The following is an 11,240-nucleotide window of genomic DNA, read 5'->3' as shown; positions in this document are numbered from 1 at the left end:
TCTTTCTGATAATTATGCTCGCTTTCACTTAACTACTTCCTGGTGGCATATCAGGTGGTAACTGAACTTCACAGTTCATGGTGTTGGGACAATGAGCTGTGGGCCTCACTGCTTTGGTATTGATTTCTATGGCCGTTAGTTTTATAAAGTAGGAGTTCATAGGACAGAACTTTACAGCAGTGATATAAGACTTTATAGATGAGGACACAGAGCCTGAATTTTTTATTTTGTCTTTCTAGTGGCTGTGAAGTAGCATGCCTTGTGGGGGTTTTTTGGGGGGGACATTTAAAATTTTTATTTAACTTAATATATATTTTTTTAGTGTTTATTTTTGAGAGGGACAGAGCATGAGTGGGGGAGGGGCAAAGAGAGAGGGAGACACAGAATCTGAAACAGGCTCCAGGTTCTGAGCTGTCAGCACAGAGCCTGACGTGGGGTTCAAATTCACAGACTGTGAGATCATGACCTGAGCAGAAGTCGGATGCCCAACTGACCAGGCCATCGAAGCGCCCCACTTAACTTAATATTAATATCTGATCTGCCAATACCCTATTTATGTTCCTACCTTGTCTGTGAAAAAAATTCATAAAATCATTGAAGTTGGTGATAGCACTAAGTCTCTAGTAGCTGGGTGGAGAGACAGGAGGAGTGGGTCTGTACGTATGTATGACCAAATCATTTTTCTGAAGATTATAATGTTTCATTTTTTTTTAACGTTTATATGTTTTTTTTTTTTCAACGTTTATTTATTTTTGGGACAGAGAGAGACAGAGCATGAACGGGGGAGGGGCAGAGAGAGAGGGAGACACAGAATCGGAAACAGGCTCCAGGCTCTGAGCCATCAGCCCAGAGCCTGACGCGGGACTCGAACTCACGGACCGCGAGATCGTGACCTGGCTGGAGTCGGACGCTTAACTGACTGTGCCACCCAGGCGCCCCGATTATAATGTTTCAAATAGAGGTAAACTCTTAAGCACCAAAGTGTCCATTTCCGTGGCATTAAGTATATTCACATTTTTGTATAGCAATCAACAACATTCCTGTTGTGGCTTTAAATCGAATTTCTCTGATGACTAATGAAGCTGCACATGCTTTGCATATGCTCATTAGCTATTCATAGATCTTCCTTGGTGAAGTGTCAGTTCCAATCTGTGGCCTGTTTTAAAAAACTGAGTTGCTCACCTTTGTTATCAGTGATTTATACGAGTTCTTTATATATTCTAGATGTTCAATGTCTATAGTCCATGGCAAGACACGTTTTGTATATATTTTCCCCCTGCCTCTTCGTTTTTTAAATGATGTCACTTAATGAACAGGAAACTTCCATTTGGATGAAGTCCAATCTGTAATTTATGGGGGTGCTTTTTGTGTCCTAAGAAAGTAATTGTCTGCTTCAAGGCTGCAAAGATATTCTCTTTTATGCTTTTTTCTGAAAGCCTTATGGATCTGGCTTCTATGTTTGGGTCTGTGGTCCTTTTAAAATTAGTTAATGAATTCTAATTAATCATGTGTATGGAGTGAGTAGAGGTCAAGGTTCATTTTTTCCCACGTGGATATTCACTTGTTCCAGCACTTTTTCCTTTTGCATGGAATTGCCCTGGTGTCTTGATGGAAAATCAATTGACTGGGGACGTCTGGGTGGCTCAGTCAGTTGAGCGTCCGACTTCGGCTCAGGTCATGATCTCACAGCTCGTGAGTTCGAGCTCCGCGTCGGGCTCTGTGCTGACAGCTCTGAGCCTGGAGCCTGCTTCGGATGCTGTGTCTCCCTCTCTCTCTATCCCTCCCCTGCTTGTGCTCTCTCTCTCTCTCTCTCTTAAAAGTAAATAAATGTTAGGGGCGCCTGGGTGGCGCAGTCGGTTAAGCGTCCGACTTCAGCCAGGTCACGATCTCGCGGTCCGTGAGTTCGAGCCCCGCGTCGGGCTCTGGGCTGATGGTTCAGAGCCTGGAGCCTGTTTCCGATTCTGTGTCTCCCTCTCTCTCTGCCCCTCCCCCGTTCATGCTCTGTCTCTCTCTGTCCCAAAAATAAATAAACGTTGAAAAAAAAAAAAGAAAATTAAAAAAAAAAGTAAATAAATGTTAAAAAAATTTTTTTTAAGTAAAAAGAAAATCAATTGACCGTGTACATGTGAAGTTTGTTTTCGGAGTCTCTATACAGTTCCATGGATCTATTAGTATGACCTTGCCCAGAAATTTAGGATGACAACAGACAATTAAATCTGCACCCTCCTAACCAATAAGCAGAGAAAGCCCTGAGCTGCTTTCGTGGCTGCATCTCATCATTGTTTATAACCCCCAATTTCTCCGGGGCACTCCCCCATGTCCCCTCGCTTCCCCGATATGAGCTCACTCAAAAACTACTATAGAATCTAGGAATCGAAACTGCAGGCCAGATTTAGAAGCAATTGTGCAATGTTGGGCAGTTCCTAAGTTACCGCTTGTGTGGTTCTTCATGATTTGTGGATAAGAAGCTTGTTTTTTGTCTTTCTCTTGCTGACTAGTGTGGACCATGCATGTGAATGTAGGTGGGCATGTGCAGAAGTTCTTTGTATTTGGCTGTAAGTATTTGCATGTGTTCCTTCCTCTATGGGGTTCATCAACTAAGAAACTGGGATCTGTGGGTAGAGCATGCCTACGTGCCTGGAGATATCCAGAATCTTTGTGATCCTCAGTGTCCCATCCACGATGTTTTTGGGGTTTCTAAAACTGAAGCGAATGCACCGAGGCCTTGTTGACAGCATCCTGAATTCAGAGCAGTTACTCAGAGAAAGGTCAGGAGGGGGACGGCTGTTCTTTTATCTTCATGGGCCTCATTTGACCAATAGAGGTTGCAAATAAACTGGCTAAAAGCATGGGGTTTGGGGACAGAGGGATGTGAGTTTGAACTTTGACTCTGCTACTTCTTGGCTTTTTTATCTTAGATAAATCACTTAATCTCGCTAAGATTCAGTTTCCTCATCTGCAAAATGGGGGATCATCATCGTTCTTTTTTCAGAGGGTAATTGTCGGTATGAAATAAGATAACAGATACAATCTTTCAATACATATGGGTTATTATTATAGCTATTAATAAACAGTTACTAAGCACGTTGATCATAAAGCACACAGGTGCCTCCTATCCCTATGCCCTGTGATACACTCTAGTGATCAAAACACAAAGTGACTCAAATGCCTCCTCTTTCACTGTGGGTCACTGTGAACTTGGACATGCCATACAACTTCCCTGAGTCTCACTTTCTCTGTCAGTACAATGGGGTTACAGCATCTCCCATGTAGGGTTTCTGAGAGGTGTTTCATACAGCAAAGTCTGGATAAATGTTGGTTCTCTTTCCTTAGGCATCTTCCCTTCCATTGTAATATGTGTGTGTGTTGGTGTCAGACAGTGGCATTTCTGGGCCACAGTGAGGGCTGAGAAGATATGTGAGCATTCATTTTTCAGATGACTCCTCAGTGAGGGGCCATGGCCAGAAAGTGGCCAGAAGAGAGGATAAATGCAATGTCAGCTTCTGGCTGGGAGCCATGTGGGAAACACTGGGGCTGGGGAGCCACCTGGAATTCCTGTTCCTGCCTTATTAATACCAAAGGAACTAAAGACGAAGAGAAGAGAGAGCAGGTCTCCATTACAGATGATCGCAGTCAACACACCTTCCCTATTACCATGGAGAAAATGCAGGATTGTTGGCAATGTTGACACCGGCATGCAGGTCAAGGAGTTAGCTGGCTTAGAGCATCCTACTGCAGCCTTGAGGGTGCAGGGTCACTGACCAGCTTCTGTGTCCCTGACCTGGGAGGAAGCCCTAAGTGCAAGACAAGGCTGGCTGTGGGACCTAAGGAGCTGAAGCTCATGGTGAGGAGGAAGAAAATATCAGAGAAATCTCATTCTGATATTCATCTCCATTTTTCCTCTCCTACCTTGACCTTTGGCAGTAAAGATCTCCAGTGACATCCTTCTGCTAGATGTGAAGGCCATCTTTCCCATCTGTCCCATTTGATATTATTGACTGCTCCCTTTGGGAAACTTTGCCTTATCAAGTCCCCTGGGCCTCCCATTTCTCTGGACATAATTTCTTGGTTTTCTTCATGGACTCCTCTTCCTTGGTCAACTCTTTAAATAACCAAGGCCCTCCAACATCCCTGTCCTCTTCTTGGTCTGCAACAGGGTTCTCATGGACATCCTGGTGGTTCCTACACACGCTTTTCCAACCCTGGATGGACATTCATCCATTCAGTTGGTCTTACTAAGCCCCTCTGTCACACGCTCCAGTCAGCATATTTACCTACCACCTCTGTCTTGAACATTCACCAGGATATCTCCTACCACTGTTCCTGAAGCCCCTCCAACTCCCCATGCCCCAGATCACACTTCTTACTTCCCTCACAGCCTCCTCCCTCTAGCTTCTGACTCAGTTCATGGTGTCCTCAGACCAATCTTTACCAAGGCTAGACACTCTAGATTCTTTTTTGGCTCCTTATCCTATACCTGGTCAAAAGTCTTGTCAATTAGATCTTTATTTAATAATTCAATTTTTTCTTTTTGCTAATTCTCATAGTAACTCTCATGATTGGGATTCTTGTTACCAGCCTCTCCTATTTCCAGTCCACCCCACATATGTCTGCAGGAGAGGTCTCTTTCTAAACCTCACCCTGGTCAATCACTCCTTTGCTCAAAAACTTACAGGGGTTACTTATCACCTTTAGGGTGCAGTTTGAGGCCTCCCAAGACCTATTTCTCTGCTAACCTCTACAGCTTTATCACTCCCCACTCCCATGACGCCTCATGCTGCAGCCACAATGGACCGACCCGCCTTTTGGTTTCTTCTAAGTGGCTGCTCTGGCTCTTTTCTTCTTCTAAGACCTAGTTCAGCATCACCTCTTCTGGGAAGTCTCCCCTAACCTGTCCAGCTATAGCTGGTCATGCCCAGCTATGCCCATGTCTGGGTTTTTATCACTTTTAGCACATTGTGTTATGGCTGATTGCCTCCTGGGCTCTAAGTCCTACTGGGGCTGGGGACTGCCTTTTTCATCTTTGTATCCCCCCACCCTTGGTACTGGGCCTGCCCCAGGGTAGATACTTTGTGAAGGTTGGTCGTTTGTTACTGAGTGAGGTCCACTATAAAAATAGGTACTTCTACAGGCATTTCTTTGTTACATCTTTACTACACAAATCAAAGCCCAGTCTCTTGGTAATCTGTTGACAAGCAAGTGGGATATAACAACACACATTAATATTGGTCTGCTTTGACAAACTTCACTCCTTTGACCTGGAAGTGAGTTGTTCAATGAATTATGGCATCTAAAGAAAACATTCTCCAGGAAACTGAGTCTACAGGTTTCTGGAGATTAGACTATTGATAAGATTGCCTTTTTTCTTATAATTTACTAACATATTTGTAAACTGATGGAGAACCATGTCCTGTATGACTGTGATCTCTATCAGTTAGCCATTTGTTTTCTTTCCTTTGCTTTGTCCTTGGGCAGCCAGGAGTGCTTGAGGAACACCACACATATCCCATTACCTCCCCCAACTTCATGGTATATAGCGAGCCATTCTTCACAAACCAGTGCAGCTGTTCCTGCCCACAGGTCCTGTCCCCATGCTTTAATAAAATCACCTTTTTGCACCAAAAGAAAGAAAGAAGGAAGGAAGAAGGAAAGAAAGAAAAAACATTCTCGACCAAATGATAAATCGAAAAGAGATCTTCATTGGGAAATTTACTGTAAATGACACAAAACCAGATTTTAGAGGGAAAAGCAGCTTCAAAACAAATTTCAAGGGAAGACCAAAAGCTTAAAAGTGATGGTTTTTGAGAAGCTTCTATCTTAGAGCCTGTCTATGCTAACCAAATGATTCATGGGATTATTGGGAGGAGAAAATCATGTAACAGATGCAGAAGTGCATTGAAAAGTCAAAGGTGCCATTCTAATGGAAGTCATTACCCAAAGAGTGGCTTGTAAGCTGTTTCTTCTGGATCCTGGTATAGCCTTAGCTACTTTGTGGACTTCAATTGGCAGAGGCAGAGGGTAGAAAAGTGTCTTTGAAATGGATATTTCCCTGTTGTACTTTTAACATCTTTCACACCTGGTAACCTCCTCTGTGGCCCTACATGGGCCAGTTATTAAAGTGGGTGTGGCTTAGGGACCACAGTGGATCCTGAGAAAGACAGGGAAGAACAGATGAGCCACTCCTCACCTGTCCCCTTGTTCCTGCCACAGGTCCCTGCTCATCATATTTTCCTCCCTGCTTCTGCCCCCACTGAAGGTGCCCCTAATCCTGAACCTGCTCTGTGTTGTGATCTGTGTGAAATGGCCTCAGAAAAGCACTGAGGAGATGGGGAGCCTGGGTAGCTCAGTCAGTTGAGCATCCAACTCTTGATTTCAGCTCAGTTTATGATCCGGGGTCATGGGATTGAGCCCTGAGTAGGGCTCTGTGCTGAGCGTGGAGCCTGCTTAAGATTCTCTCTCTCCTTCTTCCTCTGCCTCTCCTCCACTCCCTCCTTCTCTCTCTCTCTCTCTCTCTCTCTCTCTCACACACACACACACACTCTCTCTCTCTCTCTCTCTCAAAAAAAAAATAAATTTAAAAATTAAAAAAAAATAGGCACCACAGAGAGTTGAAGCAAAGACCTCCATTTTCTGTCTACAACCGCCTCTGATTCTAGTTATTTGGAGGAGCCATATTTTTTACCCTCAGCATTCAACCCTTTCTGATGGGCTTAAGAGGATATCAGAGCTGATGGCTCATTTATACCTGTGGCCCATGGTGAGTCATCAAGATCAAACCAACACCAGATTGTGCTTGATGCAGTGGTGCCATGGCCACTTCCCAAAGAGAGATATGGATGACTCTGGTGTAAGACTTTAAGACTCTGCTTAATGAAACCAACATGGACCCTAAACTTGAAACTTCCATTTATCTCCCCAGGGTTCAAGATCTGGGACCATTTCTTAATCCAGGAAGCTGTCTAGGGTAGCAGTCCTGCTCACCCCATCTGCCTTTACTATTGTTTATGTATTTATCCATTGGTCTTTCTTCTTTGTATCTGCCTTCACCTCTTGGGTGTTTATAAATGTTGGTAGAATAAACTCACAAGAACACTGTCTTACTTCTGAGTCCCTAGAACCTACCTAGTACCTGGAGCATGGCAGGTGCTGTAAGAATGAATACTTGTTCAATGACAGGATAAATGAATCATGCTGTTGCCCTTTCCTGAAGCCTGTAGACATAGGAGGGAGGTGATCAGACATCCATGATTGGCACTGAATCTCACACTTCCTATAGGCATTGAGGATGTATATAACATGAGTACTGGTTATGATCCACAGGATCAATCTTAACAGAAAAATTAGCTGCCATGCTTTCGCAATGAAGACTAAAGACTTTACCAAGATCTATGAAAAATGCCTCTCCCCTGCCCTTTGCCAGCCTATTGGGTGATGGCAGTGAGACCCCACTTACATTTCATTCCTGGCATTAGACTCCCATGCCCATCAAAGTTTCAGCCTTTCTAGCAGTGCTCTGGGGTTGTCTCAGGGACGGTTAACACAGAATCTGGGCCTTGCTCTGCTCCTGATCACTGAAACTGCTTGAGTGAAACACTGCTGCCATGGCAGCTGGCATGCTCCTGGACACCAATATCAGTGTCTCCAGGTGAACCCAGATCTGCTGGCCCTTGGGGCCCCAGAGTAGCCATGCTGTATCCTTCTTCCCATTTTTGGCTCACACTGTCTAGGCTCTGAGGCAATGATGCTTGTCCTTCCATATGTCACAGAGGACTGGTGAGGACAGCTCTATCATCTGCTGCCTATGGCCACTCTGCTCACAGGCTAGACCTAAGCTCAGGTGCAGGGAGAAGGGCTTTGAGAGACCCTTGTCTGTCGACCCCCTCCTCTGCCTCTTCTGCTCTCAGGCTTCTTTCTCCAATGTAGATGGACCCCTGGAGTCTGCCTGCTTCTTGGTTCATCAGACATGGCTGGGCACCTGTTACATTTGTGTGAAGTGGTCTGGTGACTAATGTCAGGATAACCTGTTTCCATAGGTCAACTAGTGTCTCAAACTAATTCCATGGTCATGCTTGGGGGTCATTATACCATTTCACTTTTTTTTTGGAAGGCAATTATCAGCTGGATGATTAGCCCTGACTCTGGTTGCCAGGTAGATGTATATTAACTCATTCACTCATCTATTCAAGCAACACCCATTTACTGAATGCCTGTTGTGAGCCAGCCACTATACTAAATGCTGAGACTAGTAAGATAAATCACACATGGTGCCTGTTCTGGAGGGGTTCTTGGTCTTACTGGAGAGGGGACATAACCTCACTCTCCAGTTTCTGGTGGAGTTCAGCTAATTGCCAGTGGGAGGTAGAAGGGCAGAAAGAAAGGTGTTTCCCTGCTGGGTTGGGAATGTCTGTGTCCTTCCACCAAAGGCCCTCAGCCCCTGCCAAGTGCTTTTCTCCCTCAACTCTCTGGGAGGTCTCTCCAGTGGCTCTGTTAGGTTATGGTTTTTATCTCCTCTCCTCCCTCATTTGTTTGTTTGTTTATTTATTAAAATTTTTTTTAAAGTTTATTTATTTTTGAGAGAGAGTGAGACAGAGTGTGAGCACGGAAGGGGCAGAGAGAGAGGGAGACACAGAAGCTGAAGCAGGCTCCAGGCTCTGAGCTGTCAGCACAGAGCCCAATGCGGGGCTCGAACCCACGAACCGGGAAATCATGACCTGAGCTGAAGTCAGAGGCTTAACCAACTGAGTCACCCAGGTGCCCATCTACTCCCTCCTTTAGACTTAGGGGTGGTAAGGGCTCCCTGCTGCTGCCAGCCCTGGGTTTTTTTTCTCTAACTTTTGTTGATTTCCTTTAACTCATTCCCTACCAAATCAAATTATCTTCAATTATACCATCTTGTAGGTGTACCAGGATCCTGGCTGATGGGGATTTCTAATTCATCTTTGTATCTGTAGGGGCTGGTACCTAGCAGATGCTCATTAAATGATTGTCAAATTAATAATATGATGTGATAAGGCCATGTCAGTAGTTTTTACAAGACTTGCTCTGTGAACATCCAGCTTCCAGTCCTGACTCCAGAAAAATCTGCTTGGTTAGCATATTTGAGGACACAATGATAAATTAAAAAAATGTGACTTGTCTGTTTTGGGAAGTTGTGGGAGTTTTTGTAGAAGTGGGTGCCCTGTGATGCTAATTGTTAAAAGAATCAAAACCACAGCATTTCTGTCACTATTAGCAGGTTGTCTTCCTCCAGCTTCTTCTCCTTCTGAACAATTGTATTTTCCCAAATTTTGATGTGATGGGAAAACAAACTGAAGTGTAGGGGGGAAAAAAAAGAGACATAAGGGAGCAGTAAGAAAAATGAAGGCTATTTCAGTCCAGCTGCTGTAGATGCTCCCTAAATTTTGGCTGCTGAGGCAGGGAGAACAGCGAGACTCTGCAATGCTCCTGCTCACAGCTCTGCTCCTCGGTGTCCCAGGTCCCAGGTGGGATGATGGTTCCAGTATGAGGAGCAGGCCTGGTGGGCGGGAGAAGGGGAGTTGGAGGGAGCGGGGACTCACTAGGGAAAGAACAATGAAATCAGAGGGATGCCCAGTATTCAGACTCCAACTCCAGATAGTTGATGGTCCTGCTGATGGCAATCTGGAGACCCAAGCAAAGCCACCAATCAGGCTTTGTCCTCCAGAGGGCACAGAGACAACCCAGGGTGTGTGTGGGTAGTCTTGGAGGCAAGATGGAATCTCATTCAGTAGGGTGCTCCAAACACAAAGTAGGGCTGGTGCACAGTGGAGACTTCACATGTGGCAGTTGACTGCACAAATGGATCCCAGTTGTTCTGAACATGCATAAGCCCAGAAGCAAAGAAAGGCAGTGTCTGCAGGTTAACATGAGAAGGACAGAGGCAGCCAGAGTAGATGGCAGAATGCTGGTGGCAGTGAGGACCACAGGAGCTCACCAGTAGGGCTGCCTGATGGAGTCTTTGAGGGGGGCAGGTTCCCGATGCTTCCCAACCCTGGGCTTCCAGAGAGGGGGAAAGAGAAAGTTCTCTGCTACAGAAAAAGTTCTGGTTATCTATTTCTATATAACAAGCAATCCTAATGCTTAATGGCTTAAATCAATAACCATTTTATTAAACCTCACAGTTTCATGGGTCAGGACTTTGGGCAGGACTTGGCTAGGTGATTCTTCTTTTGCACCTGGCATTAATGGAGGCCTCTTGATGGTACTCAGCAAGTGGATGAACTGAAATGGAAGGAGCAAGATGACTTAATTCATATGTCTGTGCTTAGTGGAAGTAGCTAGAAGGTTGGATTAAGCTGAGACTGTTGACCAGAATACCCACATTTGTTCTTTTCAGCATGGTGGTCTTGGGCAACTTGGATTTCTCTCATGGTAGATGACCTCCCCAGTGACAGCATTCCAGGAGACTAGGTGGACACTGCAAGGATTCTTACGATTCCTCCTTGAGATTTCCAGAACATCACTTTTGCTGCATTCTATTGGTCAATCAAACCACCTTGAATAAAGACCAGCTTCTTCCTCTTGATTTTGGTGAGAACTGCCCTCTTGTTATTCTGTGTGTGTAGTTACACCTCATGCTGTGAGCCTCTGAGAGTGGGTGCCTTTTAGAGTCCACTAGCTTGGGGCTGAAGCCTGACTCTGACACTTTTGGACCCCATGATCCAGGGTAAAACACTTAACCTCCATAATCTGCAGGGATGATAATCTTCCATACTCTACAGGGCTGTGGAAGAGTTACAGCAGTGTCAGAAACACAGTAAGCATTCCAAAATGTTAGCTGCCGTTGTAATAGGCATTAGTGTTCAGTAGTCAGCTAACCCACTGGAAACATTCTTGAATAAATAGCTTTGCCCTTTGGGGGGAAAATTCTTTTTTATTTTCTTAAGTTTATTTCTTTTGAGGGAGAGAGAAAGCATGAGCAGGGGAGGAGCAGAGAGAGATGGAGACAGAGAGAATCCCAAGATGCACTGATAGTGCAGAGCCTGATGCAGGGCTTGATCTCATGACCATGAGATCACGACCTGAGCCAAATTAGATGCTTAACCCATTGAGCCACCCAGGGACCCCTGGGGAAAAAGAATTCCTAATCTCTTGGAGGTACTCTCCATTTTCTCACCTGTAAAGTGGGTGCCCCAGGGTGCAAACATTCAATGCTGGTAAGTGTCCAGGGCCCTGGGGCTGGCCTTGCTCATGCCCAGTGGTTGAGGGGAAGGCAGAAGTGA

Source organism: Leopardus geoffroyi, chromosome E1, assembly GCF_018350155.1.
Source record: "Leopardus geoffroyi isolate Oge1 chromosome E1, O.geoffroyi_Oge1_pat1.0, whole genome shotgun sequence".
Lineage (NCBI taxonomy): Eukaryota > Metazoa > Chordata > Mammalia > Carnivora > Felidae > Leopardus > Leopardus geoffroyi.
The sequence above is the reverse complement of the archived record's forward strand: the minus strand, read 5'-3'. Positions refer to the sequence as shown.